General features: G+C 45.7%; 1 protein-coding gene across 6 annotated transcripts in view; it reads right to left on the bottom strand.

Moving 5' to 3' along the window:
* Nucleotides 1-21,181, bottom strand: part of NMNAT3 (nicotinamide nucleotide adenylyltransferase 3) — a 115,285-nt gene that overhangs the window by 73,252 nt on the left and 20,852 nt on the right. The window lies entirely within an intron of this gene.

The following is a 21,181-nucleotide window of genomic DNA, read 5'->3' as shown; positions in this document are numbered from 1 at the left end:
CAGAAGGTCCCTCACCAGCAATTGTATTGTATGCTTGGCCTCAAACTGGCAATATCCCTTCCAACAACCCCACCCAACCTCAACGAGTTAGAAAATACAATCTGACTCTAGCTTTCCAACTTCAGGACACAGATATACTTGGTGAATAGCCTTGTGCCTACTACAGTAAGTTAATCCACTGAGCTTAGCCTCAGTGACCTATATGGAAAATGGAGATAATTACACACACCTCCACAGATTGTCATAAAGGTTAATCAGAGTTGACTCATGTAGGGCACTTAGAATAGTCCCTGGCCCATAGGAGGTTCTCCAGAAATACCAGCTCCTTTCATTGCACTCGAAACAGAATTCTCAGTCTCCCACACCTGCTTCTGGCTGCCCACACCCCATGTCTGAAAAAGATTCCACCGTTTTTCTAGTCACTTTCAATAAAAACCTGCCCGTTATCTATGATCTCTCTTCATCCTTCATCATGTCCCCCCAGTACAATGACCTCCAAGTTTGGCCAATATGCCCCATGTGAGGTCTTCACTTTCCATCACTACTGAGACCCATCCTACTATAGGATTTTATTATCTTCTTGTATCAGGATTTTAAAAAATTGCTAACAACAGAAACAAGCTCTGGTCATCCTAATTCCCCTCTCCACAAAAGGCAAAGCAGTAAAGGAGCACGGGATTATCCGAAGGCCACCAGACTGTCACAGCATAATGGAAGGGCTGAACATGAGGTCTCAGGATAGACGAGGAACAGGGCAGTGCCATGGTCTCAATCTGGACAGAGCCCCATGGTATAGACAGGGTCAGTGAGGCTCACACCAGTGCACGCTGTTCTCAGAGAGAGGCCACTGATGTGGACCAGACAGACCCCACCCCCAGCAATAGCTTCCATACTTGGTGTCAGAAACTCTGCAATCAGCTCCCCCCCACCCCCGCCCCAATGTGGCCCCAGTCCAATCTTTTCTCAATATGCCAACCAGATCAACTAGTCCTAAAGTTTGGGTTAAGTCACTCAAACTACTGTGATGAACAATCAGGTGTCTACCATGCACTAAACCCTGTATAAAGCCTGGACCTTTGTGCCAAGCTAGCGATAAAACCTTCAGAAATTTGTTCTCCGTTGGCATTTAGTTGTTCAGCCGTGTCCTTCAGCTGGCATTAGAACTTTGGGGATTTTAGCCCCACTCCACCTCTCCAGATGGTATCCTGACCACCCTCTCTATTCCCTACATGGGTTCCATGTCCTTCCCACGCTGAGACCAACTGCTGTTCTCTGATGTGTCTTCTGAGTGTTCCTGCTGCTTGGGCTTCTGTTGATGCCACTTTCTAGAGCTAGGTGGTCTCTTTCATGCCAGCTCTCCCACAGAGCTTCCCCTGAGAGCCCACCTAGAAGTCACTGTTCCATCCTCTGACCTCTTAAAGGTGACACTGTCTATATTACTGAGTCCCACTCTCTAATTGCCAAAAGACTGTAAAACCCCAAGGGCAGGGATCCCACAGGGTCTAACGCAGAGTGGAATGCAAATAAGGAATATTCACCTTACTCACTGGAGGACAAGGTAAAAGTGAAAAGTAGATCAGAATGAGAGCCAGAGAGCCCTGGTCACCTCCTGGCATGACCTAGGCTAAAGTGCTTCCATTCTCGCTTCCAATACTCAGCATTTCCTGGCTTGCTTTACTCCATGCAACTTTCTGTCTCACTATCAGGGGCGTCACCTCCCTTGTGGACTTGAATTTTGCTCTTACCCCATAAATTGTGTCTGCCACTTTGGCTGGGCTCCACCCGGGGTCCTGATTTGCACCTCAGAGGCACCATTTGACTCCTCTGTCCATTCCCTGCCTCTGCCCCTGCCGAATCCTGGGTGTATGTCCAGGGCTCTGCTCCATTCCAGCAGTGGGCAATGAGCCACAGTTAGTACTGAGAGAAGCAGTCTCACACCCTCTACAGCCCTGGGAGAGTCCCTGTTTGGCAGGAAATGCAGAGCTGTCCATAATGATGGCAGAAGATGGCACCACGGTCCTTCTCGTGCTCAAAGCACAAAATTGGCAGCCATCTGGCTCTTCTCTTTCCCTTGCTTTGACAGCCTGTCAGTTCCACCTTTGCAATATCTTTATTATCCATCAGTCTCTCAAACTCCACAGTTCTTTCCTTCGATTGGGACTCATTATTTCTCACTTGAACCTGAGTGAACTCTTAACCTGTCCCAGTGTCCCCTCCTCTGTCCATCTCTGCTCAACTGCCCAAGGGATCTTTTAGAATGCTTCCCCTGCCACCCAATCGCATTGTAGATAATGAAACTCCTTAGCAGCCACCCATGGCCCTTTACAATCTGGTCATGACCTATTTTGTCAGCCTCATCACTTACCTTCCAACACCCTCCCCGTGTCTGCTCCATCTAACTGCTTTCCATTCCATCCTAAGTCCCCTTGGATGGAATTTTCGGACCAGCCCTAAAATTAAACCCAAAAATTCCAAAAATGAAGGCAACTCCGTTTAGCTTGCTTGTTCATTCACTAAAAATGAAAACAAGCTGCCACTGCCATCAAGTTCCTCAGGGCAATAGGAGGTGACAGGAAGATCCCAAAATGCCTGGAAAGGTGGAAAGCTGGCCAGCCTCTCCATGAGGGCAGAACAGACCAGCTGAGGCCTAGTGAGCCACAGCAGGGGAGAGAACAGGCAAGAATCCTGCTGCTCAAGGACAGGTGTTCATTTGGGAATGTCACTGGGCACAACACAACCTAGTCCACAGCAATCCTTTCCCGTTTCATGTAATAGAATTTCCTCCAAAAATTATAAGCCAAGAAGCTCATCTTTCCTTCTTTATTGAGCTATAAGCAGACTGCCATAGTCGTGAGCAGATAACTGCAAATCTGGGCAGTGATCTATGAAATCAGAACAGACCTGAGTTTGGAGATGTGATTAATTAAAATTTTTAACCAAGTTCATCCCACATATATTTAATGTTATGCATAAGTGCTTTTGTGCTGGCTGGAAATTAGGCCTAAAGAGTGGGCAGTTCACAGAAACGCTGCAGACCCTGTGATTCTTAAACAGACAAACCTGATTGTGTTTCTTCCCTCAGTTACTGCTTCAGAATCCACTAGGATGACTGGCAGATCATTCCCTGCCCATGTCTGCACCAAAGCCCATGCATTTCTTGTGCAAACAGGATATGTGCACTCTAACAGTGAGGGGCATCAGGTGCTTCTTCTGGCCTTGAACTGAGGTTGCCTGTGCTTGTACTTGGGGGACCTCTGGAATGTAAAAGGCTTGGCATTTACAAGCACTGCAACCTTGAATAAGCCCTTCAGTCTTCTAAAAAATGAGGATAGCCCAAGCTCATCCATGGAGGCTGTGAAGATGAACTAAAGAGACACATTAGGACTATACTGCCTACACTGCTTTCAGAGGAGGAGGAAACTTTTCCATCACAGAGTTAGGGAACAGGATTCATATGTGCCAACCTTGTGTAAAGACACCACTGTCCCTGACAGATTCTACCTGTTCCTGCAAGAACAGTCCAAATGAAGCCACTATTGGTCTGTGTTCATCCACCCCTGCATAGTACGGAATCAGGGATTTCTGGCCAACTCAGCCAGGGCTGGGGCAGTTGAAGAAGCCCACCAGGTCATATACAACACTCCAGCTGATCTGCACCAGGCTCCCTCCCACAGAGTCAGGACTTGTTGATTTACTTTACTAAGTATGAATTAAAACACCAACAAAGAGGTTAATTTGCTTTTATGACTTCTGAAAAAGTAATGTATTTGTCTGGTACACGTTTTGGCTCAGATCGCTTTCTATAGGCCCTTGTAATACATGGTGATTCTTGAGTGTGCATGCCACAAGCATGGGGCTGGAGCACAGAGGCTGCCCAGAGGCTCAAACAAGGAGGGTCCTGGCCCCAGGGGCACAGGCAGATTCCTAGGGTCTCAAGGCCAATGGGCAGAGCTAGAATCCAGTCAGGGCAGAAGAAGTAAAGAGCACTTCATGCCCAGAAGTGGGGGGTAAAGCCAGATGCAGACATCTGGAGGTATCCACTCTAAAATTGAGACAGCAAAGCTTCGTCTCCCAGGCTTCTAGCTTACGTGAATTCTCTTACATGTGCTGGCCTCACTAAATCAATAAAATAATAATTTAAGTGTAAAATAAAGTATAGCCAAAGTGAAATGATTTAAGCTCACTGTCTTCTGGGAGCAGATGTTCCAGAGGGAGTGTGATGTGGCAGAGAATTTGCCGGTGCTTCCTGCAGCACAGCGACTCCCTTTTCTCCTTACCAAGAAACTTGATTTTGTTCACCTTCGGGGACAAGGGGCAGAGATCCAAGTAGGAACCGCAGCACCACACCCACCATGGCAGGCCACTCCCTTTGCCCATGATTGGTCCAGTCACGAACATGTGACCCATCCCTGGGCAATGAGATATAAAAGGAAGTGCCTGGAGGCCTATGGGAAAAATTTTCGAAGTCCAAATACAAGCAGGTCCTTTTTCCACCGCTTCCTGCCCTGGATGCTGTGGTGTCGGGATGTGACGCTTGGGGCTGCCACAGCCCTCCGGTGACTATGAAGGCCTAGACAGCTGCAGAGGTGAAGGGCAACCCAGAGACTTGGTCTCATTAAGTTGCTGCAATAACCTAGTATAGCCTCTCTCTAGACTTTATTATGTGAGCTGCTACAATATCTTTCCTGCCACAGCTACTGCTCGTCATGTATTCAATTGCTTGTGTCCTCAAGCATCCAAAGAGATCCATCTCAGGAGGCTTCAGTTCTTGCCTTCTCCTCACAGTGTGTACACTTCCGTGGGCCAAGTGCGATTCCAGTGTGTAAAGACAGGTACTTGCTACATAACATGGCGTCTAAAGTCAAGGCAGCTGCTTCACCTGGGTTGCAGCTGGAGAGAGACTGAATCTGAGTTGGAAGACCTCCCACTCTGTGGGTCCTGGGAAGGATGGTATGTTGAACTCCAATGTGGGGCTATCCTGGGAATCCTCCAGGAACTGTTCTGAACATACATGATTTTTGGTTAACACTGTGACCTCAGAACCTAACCTCAGGGGCAGCTGCCTCCTGAGCCTCTTAACAGACCCCTCTCAGCTGCATTCACTGTCCCCACAGGCACCGACTGCAGGGACCTTTGTGAGGGTAGCTTTGTATCTCAGGGGACTTTCACACCCTCAGTGGCTCCTTGCTCCTCTCCATAGATGGGGACCGCTGTGCCTTGCCTGCTTCAGTGCTGGCTGCTTGCCTACCTGTGCCTGTGGCCCAGCACAGCCTGGTGACGTGAAGAAGCCTGAACACACCCACGCTGCCATCTCTGTTTTGTTCCTGCTGGTCTCTACCTAGAGTGCCCCCTCTACCCATTCCTACCTATTAAACTTTGTTTCCCCAGCACTCAGCACACATTAGGCCAACCAAAGAAGGTCTCCTTAACTCAGTAATGACAAAAACAAATAACTCCATTAAAAAACAGGCAAAGGACTTGAATAGACATTTGTCCAAAGAAGATATACAAATGACCAATAAGCACATGAATAGATGCTCAACATCACTAATCACTAGGGAAATGCAAATTAAAACTACCACGAGATACCACCTCACATACATTATGATGACCATTATCCAAAAAAAAAACCAGTAAGTGTTGGCGAGGATGTGGAGAATCTGGAACCTCTGTGCACTCTTGGTGGGAATGTACAATGGTAAAGCCACTGTGAAAAACAGTATGGAGGTTCCTCCAAAGATTAAAAATAGAACTACCATATGATCTCGCAATTCTACTTCTGAGTATATACCCAAAAGAACTGAAAGCCACAGGAACAGTTACTTGTACATCAATGATCGTAGCAACATTTTTCACAGTAGCCAAAAGCTATAAGCAACCCAAGTGTCCACAGATGACAGATGAATGGATAAACAAAATGGTTATATATATGTGTGTGTGTGTGTGTATACATAATATGTGACATTTATTTTTGATGTATATATGTATATGCATGTAGATATATATGCAAATATATACAATACACATACAATGGGATATTATTCAGTCTTCAAAAAGAAAAAATCTGACATATGTTACAAGACGAGGATATTATGCTCAGTGAAGTAAGTCAATCACAAAAAGACAACTACTGTATGAGTCCATATATATTTGACTACCACCTAGAGTAGTCAAATTCATAGACACAGAAAGTATAATGGTGGTTTCCAGGGGCTGGAGGGAGGAGGGAATGAGGAGTTGTTGGTAGTGGGTATAGTTTCAGTTTTGCAACATGAAAGAGTTTTGGAGATGGTTGCATAAGGGTATGAATATACTTTACTGAACTATATACTTAAAAATTGTTTCAATGGTATATTTTATATGTAATTTACCACAATTACAATTTTAAAATAAAAGGTATCCTTTGCTAAGCCTTCTCTGATACCAGACTCTGATTGCGCCGCATTGCTCATCAATCTGCCTTGACTCCTTGTTTTCTGTTCTTTCAGGATTGTTTCGAGACATACCCAGTTGCCTAGAGCAAAATAATTACAGAGAAATAGAGCCAGAGTCCTGACTGAACTGCTTCTAAAGTCTAAACTTTCTAGGGCATTTCAATTACATGAACCAGTAAATCTCCTTTTTAACATTAAGCTAGTTTGAGTTGGTGTCCTGTTACTTGCAACCAAACTCAACCTAATTGAGTCTACACTTGACTTGAAATATCAGAACACTAAGAAGAAAAGACACTAAAGATTTCTAGGGAACGAACAAAAGAAAGTTCACAGACAAAAGGCTGAAAATAATATGGCATCTAACCCCTCATTTGCAACATTAGATGCAAAAAATGAGCAATGTGTACATACTTCTGAGAAAAGAGGACTTTGAATCTGGAATTCTCTATCTGGCTAGATAATTAAATATGGGAATAGAAGAAATACATTTTTATATATGAATGGAACTCATATATTAAAGTTTACCTCTTGGGTACTCTTTAAGTAGCTCTTTGGGGGAGTGTTCCAGCAAAACAAGGAAGGAAAACCAATAAAAGTAGAAGACAAGGATCCCACCGAGGAGGATGGTTAAGCTAGGACAGATGAGAGTTGTACGGCTGGAGAGAACTGGACAGGATAGAAAAGTGTGGGCCTTTTATGAAAAAAGAGAGGAGAGGCCAGAGACGCTGGGTCAAATGGGGTTATGGTGAGAGCATTTCTCTCTCAACTACGACCACCCTCCCCCCCTCAAAATCCAAAAACACAGAGCTATATGATGTGGTCCAAAAATCATGTAAATAAATGTGACACAATTTTAAGCTCTTTATGGAATATGAGAAAAGAAAATACATTTGACCCTGGTAGTAGGAATTTCCCTATGAGTGGTCCAGGGCTACTTGACCCTGGAGTGAATATTTATGTGGTCATAATGATTTCAGTCCTATTTAATGGTGTTCAGCTTTTAGAGTCAATCTAGTGAACAGGCACAGAAAGCTTAACTGTGATTACAGAATAGAAAGGTAATGTTAACCTCTTGGCAATGTAAGTATACAGCTACCAAAGGGAAGTGGTTGAGGAAAGAATGATGAAAAGAAACAGGAGAAGCACCAGGGTTTTCCTCTTACCTTATGGAGAGTGTAGGCACGGATTAATTTACCAAAAACAACAATAAAAAACAGATTTGGTTGTATCAGATATGGGGAAAATGATACTTTAAACAAGCCAGGGCATAAACTTCTCTCCTATAAAATCTTGGGAAGGTAGGCAGGTCAGGGATAGTACAGTCGCTCTGATGTCATCAACATCCCAGAATCCTTTTAGATTTCTCTGTCATTCTTAGAACATGCCTTCCATCTACCCTCAAGATTGTCTCATGATCACATAATGACTGCTGCAGCTCCAGCCATCCTATCTGTGTTCCAAATAAGAAGAAAGAAGAAGAGAGAAGGGCAAAAGAGGCCTACCTGCTGAGTCAGCCCCCTTATAAAGAACTTTCCAGAAGCACGACCCAACAACTTCTGCTTATATCTTACTGTCCAGAACCCAGTGACATGGCCACTCCTATCCAAAGAATAAAACTGACTAAATTCCAAACTGAAAAGTATAGTTTTTTGGATGGCACATTGCTGCTCTCAACAAAACTGGGCTTGTTTGTAAAAAAGAAGGGAGGAATGGATATTAGGTAAGTAAGTCACCATCTGTGACTCAAGAAATATACGTATATTTTTTAAAGTAAAAAGGTAACCAACAAAAGAATAAAAAAATAACAGAGCCATCAAAAATGAGAGGAAGGAGGAAGGGTGAAGAGTATACATGAGTTAAATCAATCTTTCATAATGGGACTCAATGGCTATCTTTTCTGGATACAATTTAGAGTTGTGCATTTAACCCACAAAAGAATTTAAAGAGACCAAAGAGGCTTTGGGAGGTAGGCAGGGAGGTGGGGATGGAGCTATAACTTTATATTAAAAGCCTGTCTGAATTAGTTGAATTTTTAAAAAGCCATGTGCATGTATTATTTTGATGGCAAAAGTAACAGTGTTTAGTCTAGTCTTTTGGGAAACAGAGCTTCACTCTATTTCCTTTCCCCTTGGCAGCCTGGGTCAGTGGTGGGCACTTTGGTATGTTTTTAACCCTCCTCATTGACTTAGAAAGTGACAAAAATCAGCCACATTCAGGGCTCTCTTGATCTCACTTTTTTCAATGGATTTGTTATTTTTTAAACTCTAGCCATTAACATCCAAGATTCTTTACGAGAAGATGGACTGGGCTGGCACACACATCACTTCTTCCGTTTCTGGTGGGGAAGGTCCTCCTACGCACCACCCTCTGTTTGAACCCAGGCAGCCAACATCTCCCCACGCTCATTCTCCCGGGCCACTCCTGTGTGCTCGCAGACCTCTGCGCAGGGAAGTGCGTGCTCTACCTACCTGGTCTACACTCTCAAATCGCTGTCCTAATGTCTCTATAATATATTAACAGGCAGTGGCCAAAGGGAGTTCTGCTGAAATAGGCAGTAGTTTGGGCCATTTTGGACAAAATCCTAGAATGCACACGATAATGCTGAGCGATGCAGTTTAATTTATGAGCATGCAGGTCTGCTGTGAAATTGGGAAATGGAAGTATAAGACATTAGCATTCACATGGCAAGGGTAGGGCCAAGTCCAAAACCGTAATATGCCTTTCACAGGGAGGAATGGGGAGTCTGAAAGAGCAGCCATGCTCTGTCAGTTAACTGTGTGCTCACGAACCTCATCCTTGTATTTTAATGCCACCAACCACCTGTGCTTCTCCAGGCCTTACGCCCTTCATATTGCCCCACACCCTCCATTGTTTTTAACAACAGTAGAACACTCGTCCGCACCTCTTCTGGACAGCTTTAAAAGATGAATTTCATGGTCTGGATATGCTTTGATCTGTAGGCAGGAAGGTAGAACAGACAGCTTCCCAACTTCCTTGTAGCTAGGGCATACAAACTATTATACAGTGAAATATTTCCAAATTAAAAAGGGAAGACAGGCACGTTTGTAACTTAACAGCAGTTGTACATGTGGCTGAAGCCATGTATTCTCCAGTGAAAGGAGTTCATGAGTTAGAGATTTTGTCTGACCCTGACTTTCTCGCCCATTTCTCAGTGCACAGAACAAAATAACATCTATTTCTGCCTTCTTAGGAATGAAAATGCACCCTTCTAAAGAGTCCACAGGAAACATCAAGCGTGCTCCAGCAGTTAAAGTGTGTTGGAAAACAGGTTGGATATCCCATTGCAACAGGCTGAATAATGTCCTTCAAAGAAATCATTTCCTCATCCCTGGAATCCGCAGATGTTGCCTTATTTGGGAAAGGGTCTTTGCAGACGTGATGAAGGATCTTGGGGAGATTATCCTGGATCGTCTAGAGGGCCCTGAGTGCAATCACATGGAACGTTCTGAGGGAGGGAAAGGGAGGCCTGAACACACACAGACAAGGCCCTGCGAAGAAGGAGCAGAGAGAAACCTGGAGATGCTGGCCTTGAAGACTGGACTGATGTAGCCACAGGCCAAGGAAAGACAGCAGCCACCAGAAGCTGGAAGAGGCAAGGAACAGATCCCCCCGGAAATGGATTCTCTCTGAAGGGAATGTGGCCTTGCTGACGCCTGGATTTGGGGCTGGGAAACTTCTGATTTTGGCCTCCGGACCTGTGAGAGAATACATTTCTGCTGTTTTAAACCACCAGGTCTGTGGATTTGGTACAGCAGCCCTAGAAAATTAACACAGCCACAGAGGGGCCAGAGGGGAGGCTTTCAGTGTTTACAAAAAACAAAAAACAAAAAACCCCCCCAAAAACCCATCCCAAATACTCTATGGTTCTTTTAATGGTATTTAACAGAATTCAACTTCCTGCCTCCAGCTAGCAGGGCATGAGAGTATTGGAACTGAGGGCAGTCAGGTCCATGAAGCACAGGCTAAGAAAAGCCTGGGTCCCTGGGGACAGCTCCAGGCAATGTCCCTTCCTGAAGCAGGGTGCTAAGTACATGAAGAAAACATGTCTAGTTCTTAGAGCAAAAATGTGAATAGGTAAGTGTGAAGAGGGTACCGAGGATTTAAGATATTTCCGATAAATTAACTTCATAGCTCAGACAGGGCTGCGTGGCTATGTGTATGTGTCGGGAGTGCATCTTTAAACAAATGCAATGTAATTATTAATAAACATGGCCAGATGCCTGCAAGCATATGTTACAAGGCTGCTCTCTGAGGGTTTCTGTAATAGTGAAAAATTAGAGACCCAAATGTCTACCAACGGGGGAATGGTTAAGTCTCATACGATACTATGCCACTGTTAAAGAGCAACATAATTCTACATACACTGACATTAGAGGCTATGAATGAGTAAATGTTGGGTAAAAAAAAAGGCAAGTTGAAGATAGCATTTCAGTATTATCTCATTTTGGTTAAACAAAGCTATCTATGTTATTGTAATATAGAGAAATACTGTAGAATAGAAACACTTCTGTATCCACCTGATAGGTACACTGCAAACAAGTCGTCACCTCTGAGGAAAGGGGAGGGTTGTTGGGGGGACAAAGTGGAATGGGCATCTTCATACGAATGAGCTTCTTCCTTCAGCGTGTTCTCCTTTTGTGGTCTTAAGAAAGAAACGATGGACATGTAATAGCGATACTCTATGAGAACCTTGTCTAGTATAGTGTCAGGTAAACAGTGGGGGCCCTCGGGAACTGAGTGCCTGAGGAAGACTGTGCAGCAGGTGGGCTTTGGAGAATGGCTGGGGCTTCTGGAAGCTGCTGGTAAGCCAGCTAAGGTTGCAGGGCTCGAGGCAAAATCCTTGGCTTTTCTACGAGGCTCCCTAGTGGTGCTGCCATGTTTTTATTTAAAGAGAGAAAGAAAGGCACAGGCAGTAGACCAAAGTCCCAGGCAAGTGTGTCTTTTGTCTCTTCCACAGGAGTGGGGCCAAGCCACTGTCCACCAACTCAGTGGTTTACACCAAAGCCAAGGGAAATGTGTCTTTTGAACACTTTCTTGGAGAAATTCTGCACAAGGCTGTTTCTAAAGGTTTTCTTACCCCCTGGAAGGGTAGTTTTCTCACCAGGTGAGCATGCAGTCCCTGTGCTTGCTATGGAGCACGGCCCTCAATAGGGTGTGCTGGTGAGCTGTCCGTCAAGATAGGAAGCCCTGTGCCTTGGAAAAGCACCCTTGTAGCCTCTCTCCTCAGAAGACACCCCAAAGAACACCCCAGTCACCCTTCATCACATACGAAGGCAGAGCTCTTAGATCCAGAGTCTCCCAGTTAGTCGTCTGTTGGAAATGCTGCTTTGGATTAATGTACAGTCAGGCTGACCAATTATGCACCAAAAAGGTGTTAATACAGCTAGGGGAAATATGCACTGATCTCACACTATTCAAGTCGGGGTACTGAAGACATGAACGGGAGTGCGTCTCAGGACCCCAGAGCAAAAAGGAACATTCCAGACAAGAAATGACAAGCACAATTCTCTTTTGGATAAAAGCAGGGGTGTGCCACCTCTATCTCAAACACATGCTACAGGAGCACAGTGCTTTGAAGATGATAGTCCCTACAAATACTTTTTAAGTGATGGCTCTTAGTGAAATTACTGCTTTCGGTGGAATGAAAGGACCCAATCCTCCTTCTCCTCCACATAGCATGAAGTATTTATTTTTCAAGGTATGTTTCTCCAAGATTTGCCACAATATCTTTAAAAGTCATGACATTTTTATGATTCCTTATTACAAATTTCAAGGAAGACTTTCGTCTCCTGTATTCTAAAGAAATTGTCACCAAAACAAAGATTGGAAGCTGGATTTTTTCCTTAAGCAGAGGGAATGCCGTATCTAGACGGCCTGTGCTTCATCAAAATATTGAACCCTGTTGGTTTTGTGCTTCCATTTGCAGAATGTTGACATCTGGCCAACCCCCATTTTTATAACTGAGGAAAGTGAGGACTGGAGAGGTGAATTTGCTTATTCAATGTCACATGGGAAGGTAGTAACAGAGCTAGAATCAGAGCTTGGGCTGAGACTTATATCACCATGTGACAGTGCCTTATAAATCAAGCTGTTTGGTTATGGAGATTTTTAAGTTTTATCCAAGGAATGGATCATGACACACAAGTTCCATCGCTAGGCCTAATGAGACAGGCACCGTGGGACAAGTGCGGGGGAAGAAGAAGATAATAAGTTCAGAGAAATAAAGCTGGAAAGGACCTGGAGCGATTCTTTTACTCCCATTTCCCTTCCTTGAGGCAGAAGTCGCTGACATCATTCCAGGGGAGAAGTATCTTATTTCTAAAAGCCTTCAGGGAAGATTTCATAAGTTCAGCTAACAAAAAGGAATATCTGATTTCCTCTCAACAGCAGGATCCAAGAAGTAATCATAGAAAACCAATGCACAATCTTTTACATAAAAAAAAAAAAACAAAAAAACACACATAAAATGCTGGGGGCACCTGCGTGGCTCAGTCAGATGAGCATCTGACTTGATTTTGGCTCAGGTCATGATCCCAGGATTATGAGATCAAGACCCACGTCGAGCTCTGTGCTGAGCATGAAGCCTGCTTGGGATTCTCTCTCTCTATCCCTCTGCCCCTCTCCCCCATATGCACCCGTTTTCTCTCTAAAAACAAATTAAAAATAAAAAAAACAAACAAAACAAACAAAAACACAAAACGCTCCTCACCCCAATACCCCAGAAGTGATTATTTAAAATCACCTTCCAATTTAGTCCTACTTGAACATTTCTATTGTGAAAGCAAAAAATTTTGGAAAATAAGAGCATGGAGATGTCATGAAAACTTGACAATCATTTTTGTAGGAATTTGTAAGAGAGTAGGAGACTCACTCGGGCCTGGTTGTATGAAGAACTTTGACAGAAATGATAATATATAGAGGCCTGCAGAACATAGAACATTTATCACATAAAGCTTCTGAGTTAGAGACCATATAACGGCTCCTACTGTATGACTGTCACCTCTAAGGTTTGTAAAAATTCCATTTTTTTGCAAAGCAGTTCTTATAGCAAGTCTTAGATCAAGAAAGTACGTTTCTAAGTAACGGGAAGGGGGGAAAATAAAAACAAAATAGATTAAAAACTCCACCAATGATTCCACATATATTCCTGCCAAATGATCCAAAAGCTGGAGGTTATCCTGAGAGGAGGAAGTCTGCCTAACATCTGTGACATTAAGAGAGGGAAAGCTAATAACGTGTGGCACCTTACCTGAAGACGATATTGCTGACCTACTGACAACAGCTTTGAACTGCTTTCTGATCAGTGATTATAGGATTCCGGACTCTTAAGAATCAAGGCATGCACCTCAAAGGCAGCTGCTGGAGATAAGGTGGCCCACGGGTGCGGGCTGTCTGTGTGGGGAGCTGACAGGTCTGAGGGCAGCGACCACCAAAATCCTGGGCTCAGGGGCTCAGGCTCTGGGCAAGGATGCAAAACGGCCGTCCTTAATTTTGCTCCCGACCCAACCATCCCCCGAATGGCCTGTCAAGCTTCTCCCAGCCATGCCTCAGTGCTCCTGTTCCAGGCCTTTCTCCTCTGCTGTTCCAAAGCAAGTGTGTCTCTGAATGCCCCCAGCCCATCCCTCCCCGGGTGTTCAGGAATCACCCATCGGCCTGGGGACCCATATCCTCCATTCTTCACAGAAGAATGTATCTGGGGCCCACTCCTGCATCTATGTCCAGCCTTCACCTTCCACCCAGTGCCAGGCCAGAGAGGGAAAGGTCTAGACAGTCCTCATCTAGAGCTCTGAAAGCCCGGGCTGGAGGAAATGCTAGGAGGAACCGTGAAGACTGGCACCATGGGCTCTACCCCAGCCAGCCAGTGCTCAGACCAGGCATGGGGCCACAGAGAGATCCAGCACAGAGAGATCCACAGAGAGATCCAGCCCACGGTTGCTGGAAGAGCCACATGAGTCAACAGCCGTAACGCCCACAGAATGCAGGGGGACCCAGAAGTGAGGCTAAAAGGCTCTGAGTGCAGGAGCCAAGGAAAGCACCTGAGTGGGACAATTGTCATTACTAACCATTTATGGGAGCACAGTTGCACGTTGCTTTACACATGTTATTTCAATTAGATGCTGCTATTCCCCCGTTGCAGATGAGGAGACTGGGGCTGGAAAAGTGAACTAATGTGTTCAAGGTTACCCAGCAAGGAGGAGCAAGCTGCAATTTGTCCCCATGCCACAGCTCTCAAGCTGTCTCACCTGGGTGTGCACAAGGTGACAATAGCACTTCTCGTTTCTGCAAGGGACTGTGAGCACAAGCTTGGGGGTGGCACAGCTGGGATTCCCAGGTCCCCAACAGCATAATGTTAAAGTGGGACTGCAAAACTCTGAAAACCCAATTAAATTCACTCTAATTTTGAAAGCAAAAGCGAACCAATGCCCAGCAGCCTCTTTTCCTAGGAAAGGGGATCGAGATCCAATAAATCTCTAGCCCTTCCCACCCTAGAGAGAGGCAGGGAATCACTGTGGAACAAAATGCAGCTTTGCTTCTCCAAGAGCAAACAGCCTTGGCTGTAACTCTGGAAGTCCACAACCAAGCGCAATGAAAGAAAAACCTGAGCTTGAGGTGCCTAACCAGTGGCATGCAAATTCACTCAACAGAGGATTAAAAAGAATTCAAAGTACAAAATGAGTTTCATGATAAGCAGTTTTCCCCTGTTTTACTGAAACAATAGAGGTGTTAAAGGAACAGATGTTTCCAGGGGGGAATAAATGCCAGACCTGCCAGTTTAAGGAATCACTGCTTCATACATGTCACCATATTGGTGTTATTCTGTCTGTTCCATTTTATAAAAATACCTATGCTTGGATTAAAAAGTTCCTAAGAGATGGTCCCGTAAAGAAAATGAGACTTAGGGATAGGTTTAAAAACTGTCGATGCAAAAAATCTCAAACTTTCCAATGAGTCCTGGAATAATGCAAAAAGTAAGTGATAGTGTTAAAAACCTCATAATAATAATAAAGAAAGCTGTTTAATTCAAAAATAATAGAAAACCATAAAATGCTCAGAAACTATAAAATGCTCATTGCAATTGAAGCCATTATTTTCGGAGCAATCAAACAGATCATTTACCAGTGGTTCCTTGGTTACCATTTTCCTGAATCAGAATCCTGTGTGCAGTAAGGAAAGGTTGCATTTCAGAGCTGGAAACCCTTTCTCCTTCTGTGTCCACTCCCATGCCAGAGTGATCTTTTCAGCCTGCCCTCTCCCTCTGCTCCCTTCCTCGCCTCTGCTCCCTGAGGTGAGTTTCTGGCCTCTGGGGCCTGGCACACGGGTACCCCCGTTTACCACCTCCTTATGGTTTCTCCACAAGAGTGGCTCCTCACCCCCTATCATCAACTGTGTCGATGGCACCATGGGGTGGAACCTCCAGGGCCTGGCTGCCATCCCAGCACCCAAGTACCTCCCTGGTTGGCTTTTCCTCCTTGATGCCTGAGACCAACAGGCTTGTTCTAAGCATGTACACAGAAGGTGCTTAATAAAGGGTTGCTGAATAAATGATGCAGGCATCTGGCCAGGAGCCACTTGTTTCCTTCCCTTCCTTGGAGCTCTTCTCTCCACCTGAAATGCCCCCATCCTTCTCAGTTTATCCATATCACCTTCTCCAATTTTCCATAAATGAATAGCACCATCATCCAGTCAGTTGTGTGATAGTGATTCTGGCCCCCTTTAAAGAAAGGGAGCCCTAAAATTCATGTATCACTGAATCCTATACACTCTACTTGCTCCTTCTCTCACCTCTCTTCTCCTCCATTCCCTCTGTAATGCCTCACTCTGGCCTTCCTCCCATCGAAACTCCTCACAGAGGTGTCCTGATCCCCACTCCCTGGTTTAGCCTCTCCTGAATGCACACCTGAGCTCATCCCTCCTCTGCTCCCCTCTGTCCTCAGGCTAGAGCCCAAGCTGTTGACAAGGCAGAGATGTGGCCCCAGAAGGCTCAGCTCTCAGCCATCAGTCCCTAATCCCTCCCCACCCCCCCCACCCCCAGCAGCCACCTGGCACCCAGCTGCCACAGAAGACCTCTTACCTACCCCTGGCTGGCTGGTGGAGCAGAAAGCAATGATCAAAGCAGGGAGTCCATCAAAAAATGTCTAAGCGAGCTTTAGCTTTAAATTAAACCTATACAAGTAAGTGATTTGATGCAGGGCTGGGGCTTTGTTTTGGGGACCGGGACTGGAGCTTTCAAAAACCCCATCCATCGGTGACAATTTCCCATTCCAGGTTCTTTTAGATGGCGGGGGCACCTGAAGACGCACAGGAAGAACATGGGGATGGAATTGGTCTTGACTTTCAATTCCCCTGCCCTCGAGACCACCACTCCTACAGTTTCAGTTCTTTCCCCAACACCCCATGGGGGTGGGAGTGGGGGAGGGGCCACTCTTACCTTTTTAAATCTCTTCAAACATTCAATTCATTCCTCAAAAACAAAACAAAAAAACCCCAAAAATCCTATTGTTTCCTTTTATATGCACAATCCATCAGTTTATGTAATATTCAATGATTACTAAAGTTATGTATACTTCTTAAGTACAACAGGCACAAACACATTTGGGAGGAAACACAGCTAACCAGTCCGTGCAGCACGTGCACCCGGTCTGCGTGGTCAGGTGCGGATATGGGCAGGTGAGCACATGCCCACGCATGCCCGCCGCCCCCACTGGATTACCAACTCCAGGCCTGGAGAGCCCGGCTCAGCTCGATTCGTCTATGACCTCTGTGCCTAGCACAGGACTGGAGAATAATCTGGCCTTGGGAAACGCTGAATGGAAAAATGAGCCTCCTCACCAACCAGCCTTTCCCCAGCTCCAGAAACTCCTCTAGCAAATCCAGGCTGCCAGATACCTCCCCTCCTTCCTTGGACTCACTGCCTGCCCATCACACAGTCCCCAACATGTCCTAACTCAGATCCAGACGAAGAGGACCAGGGGCACTCTCCAGTCCAGTCCAGCCTCACAGTTCTCAGGTCAGGGAGATGGAGACAAGCTAAGAGATCTGGTCAAGGGCAGGTGTGAGCAGCACTTTTCCAACCTCCCAGTTCGGACTCCTGTCCTCTTTTGTCCCTGAGTCCCAGGAGCTGGCAGAGTACATGGCACACACAGAGTCCCGTGATGGTACAGCCAGAGGCCAAGGATGGCTCTGGAACATCCCCACTCTAAGTGCGTGTCTTAAGGTGAGATGCTTAGGCTAGGAATCATACCTACTCCCCACCTCCCCAGGTCTTGGGGCATGAGAGGTACCTGATTAGCTTAAAAGCAAGCCTTCAGCAAGTTAACCTGCAGATAAAAATAAAGTCATCCTCCAATCAGGGGGCTAATTTAAATGTAAACCTTTCACTCCTACTGACCCATGTGTCTGGAACGGACTCAGAATAAGCGTGGTGATGAGAAACCCAGCGGCTGGCAGACGCGCCCGCTCACTAGGCAGAGAGAGCTGGACTCCGGGTTACAGAGTGAGGGCGTAAATGGAAATAAACTTGCTTCCTGGGCTCACAGACATTTCATTAAAAAGACTGACCTCCTTTTCGTGCTGAAAGCATTTGTGTGGCCTTCAGTACTTCCAATTTCATCACAGAAATAAGATGCAAAGCAGTGAACACACTGCTGTCCTGACTGCGGCACAGAGGCACATGGGATGTAAGGCAGAAGCGAAACCACGATGTCTCTCAGGCCAGTTTTACTGTTGACTTGAAAACTGGCGGGGCCTACCTCATGATCCACCCCTTCATTCATCACAAAAATGAACATGCACAGAGAGGATCCAAATATTCCAGGTGTCTGGAGAATGTATTATAGGATTTATTTTATCAACGACTATGTGATAACTGTGCCTTTTTTTAAAAATTTTTTAACGCTTATTCATTTTTGAGAGACAGAGAGAGTGCAAGTGGAGGAGGGGCAGAGAGAGAGGGAGACACAGAATCCGAAGCAGGATCCAGGCTCTGAGCTGTCAGCACCGAGCCCAATGTGGGGCTCGAACCCACGAACCGCAAGACCATGACCTGAGCTGAAGTCGAATGCTTAACCAACTGAGCCACCCAGGTGCCCCAACTGTGCTTTTTAAAGACAAACTATGAAACTGTTCCAAAGTCCACTGCCATTAATAATCCCTTCATGCAGCAAACATCAGCCAGCACCTACTATGTGTCAGGTACTATGCCAGGAACCAGGGCAACAGCAGGATAAGCTACCTTCTACTTAGAGGGTTCACCTGTCTTTGTCGGGGACTGACAGGCTCACCAGTGTTCACAACCCAGCGTGGTAAGAACTGGCATAGATAAAAACAGAGGGAGCCTGTGTGCACAGAGGAGCCCTCCAGCCCAGCCAGGTTAGGGAAGCAGGCAATAGGAGTATAGAAAGTTTTCAGGAGGAAGTAACAGGTGTTTAGGGTTTTAAAGGATGAATAGGGGCTAGGCAAGTAAATGAGTTGGGGAGATTTAACAGTATCCGCAAAGCCTGAGAATATGGGAGGCCATGGGGCATGGTGGGGCTGCAAGAGGGTCAACAGAGTAGCCAAGGTTGGGGGGCGTGACAAGGTTCTCCACCATCAGGTTGCCAAGGGGCTTGTATTCTGTGTTGACAAGATCAAACTTGATCCTGATGGTGGTGGCCCCTACGTGATTTTACAAAGTGATCAAATCCACAAGTGGTTACCTGAGGGTCCCCTCAACAGCACTCAGGGACGTCTTCCTTTCTGCGCTGCTCTTGAGGCAACAGAGCTTTAAAGCCTCATTAGCAGGCAGGTCTCCAACGAACAACTAAGCCTCTTCCTCTTCCATAATGCCCTCTTTGAGGCCACAGCTCCTTTCAACTGCGTTCTAATTTCAAAGAAGTGATAAACATATGCTCATGTTTCCATTTACAAGTTTTTGATTATCAGCCTGCCATTGTAGCTGCAAATTACCCATTTTCTATTATAATTATTTTTACTTCTCTAGATGAAGAAGGAAACGGAGCACTTTTCAATTACTAAAGTGCCTGAGCCAGAGAGGGAGGGAAGACTTAAGCACAAGGCTGCATCTTTTGCCAACAGCAATACAACAGCAAGAGTCTGAAAAATGAAACGCAAGCCCGCGGGCTGTGTCAGACCAAGCCTTCCAGATAGGTACATTTGCTCACCATGGTCAGTTTACCTAAAGCTGTGGCAAACCAGGGAAGAGCTCAGCGGAACAGCTGCCGCCAGGGCTCTCTGGCACAACTCCTTGAGGACAGGATGCTTTAGGGGACAGACATGTCCCCCGCACTCTTGGGTGCTAACACTTGCTTTTTCTGCTTCAAGGAGGAAGTTTTCGAAGATGGGCTGTCCCTAGTCAGATGCACCCAAGTAACTATGGTCATACTGTGGTTGGAATTCTACAAGGATCCAGCCACACTCACTGGCCTCGCAGACCCGTCTCCTAAACCAGATAGAGCACAGGGCCATGTCTGGCTGTCTTTCTGTCCTGGCCAGGGCTGGCTGGGATGGGGGTGAGGAAGAGTCTTGGGAATGTACTGGAGGCAGTGAATTCAGGTCACTAACTGACACGAAGAGGATGCTAGCATACAGAGTTGCATGCCTACTGGCAGCTTAATGTCCCATTTAATTGGCATGTAACATTCACTGACAGAGTAGCATGTAAATGAGAATGCCACTGTGGCTTTGTAGCTTTAAAGGTGCTGTTGGTGACTTTTAAAAGCACAGCTTGCATGAGCTAAAGAGCTTTAATATTGGGAAGATTTGCTCACCAAGAAACCGTGCCCGGGGTGCCTGGGTGGCTCAGTCGGTTGGGCGTCTGACTTTGGCTCAGGTCATGATCTCATGGTTCGTGAGTTCAAGCCCTGCGTTGGGCTCTGTGCTGACAGCTCAGAGCCTGGAGCCTGCTTTGGATTCTGCACCTCCCTCTCTCCCTGCCCCCTGCTCCCCCAAGCTCATGTTCTGTCTCTCTCTGTCTCTCAAACATTAAAAAAAGAAAGAAAGAAACTAGGCCAATCATCCAAATTCCTAACATCTTCCATGTGCAACTGCGCTCAGTCCTGGGGACAAGCTTATGGAGGACACAGTCCCTGTTCTCAAGGCACTCCCTCTAGGTTGGGAGGGGGGAGGGGCAGTCAGGCATGGAAAAAAAAAACAAGCAGCTACTTAAATGTTCAAAATGCCATTTGTGGTCAAAGCAAAAACTCTTATTGCAGCTGGGGAAGTTCTAAATATTGCTCTCTGTTCACATTTTAAACCCTCATGGATGACAATAATAAATCACTATCACAGTAAATCAATAGTAACAGTGAAAATAGCTAAAAGTTACTGTATCAGGCACTTTTTAAATTTTTTAAAAATGTTTTTATTTATTTTTGCGACAGAGAGAGACACAGCATAAGCAGGGGAGGGGCAGAGAGAGAGGGAGACACAGAATCTGAAGCAGGCTCCAGGCTCTGAGCTGTCAGCACAGAGCCCAACGTGGGGCTCAAACTCACAAACTGTGAGATCATGACCTGAGCTGAAGTCGGAGGCTTAACCGACTGAGCCACCCAGGCGCCCCTATCAGGCACTTTTTATGCACTAGGCACTTTTTAGGTCTACTAACTTCTATTTTGTCAGCACATACACTGTGCCTGTTACTACAATGTCTTTTGTGTTATCTTTAATCTTTGCCAACACTGCGCAAAGAAGTATTATCCTTTTGTTTCTGATGGGGACACTGTAGCCTG

The sequence above is a fragment of the Panthera onca genome, chromosome C2 (genome assembly GCF_046562875.1).
Source record: "Panthera onca isolate mPanOnc1 chromosome C2, mPanOnc1 haplotype 2, whole genome shotgun sequence".
Classification (NCBI taxonomy): domain Eukaryota; kingdom Metazoa; phylum Chordata; class Mammalia; order Carnivora; family Felidae; genus Panthera; species Panthera onca.
Note: the sequence above shows the minus strand (reverse complement) of the source record. Positions and strands in the feature narration are given on the sequence as shown.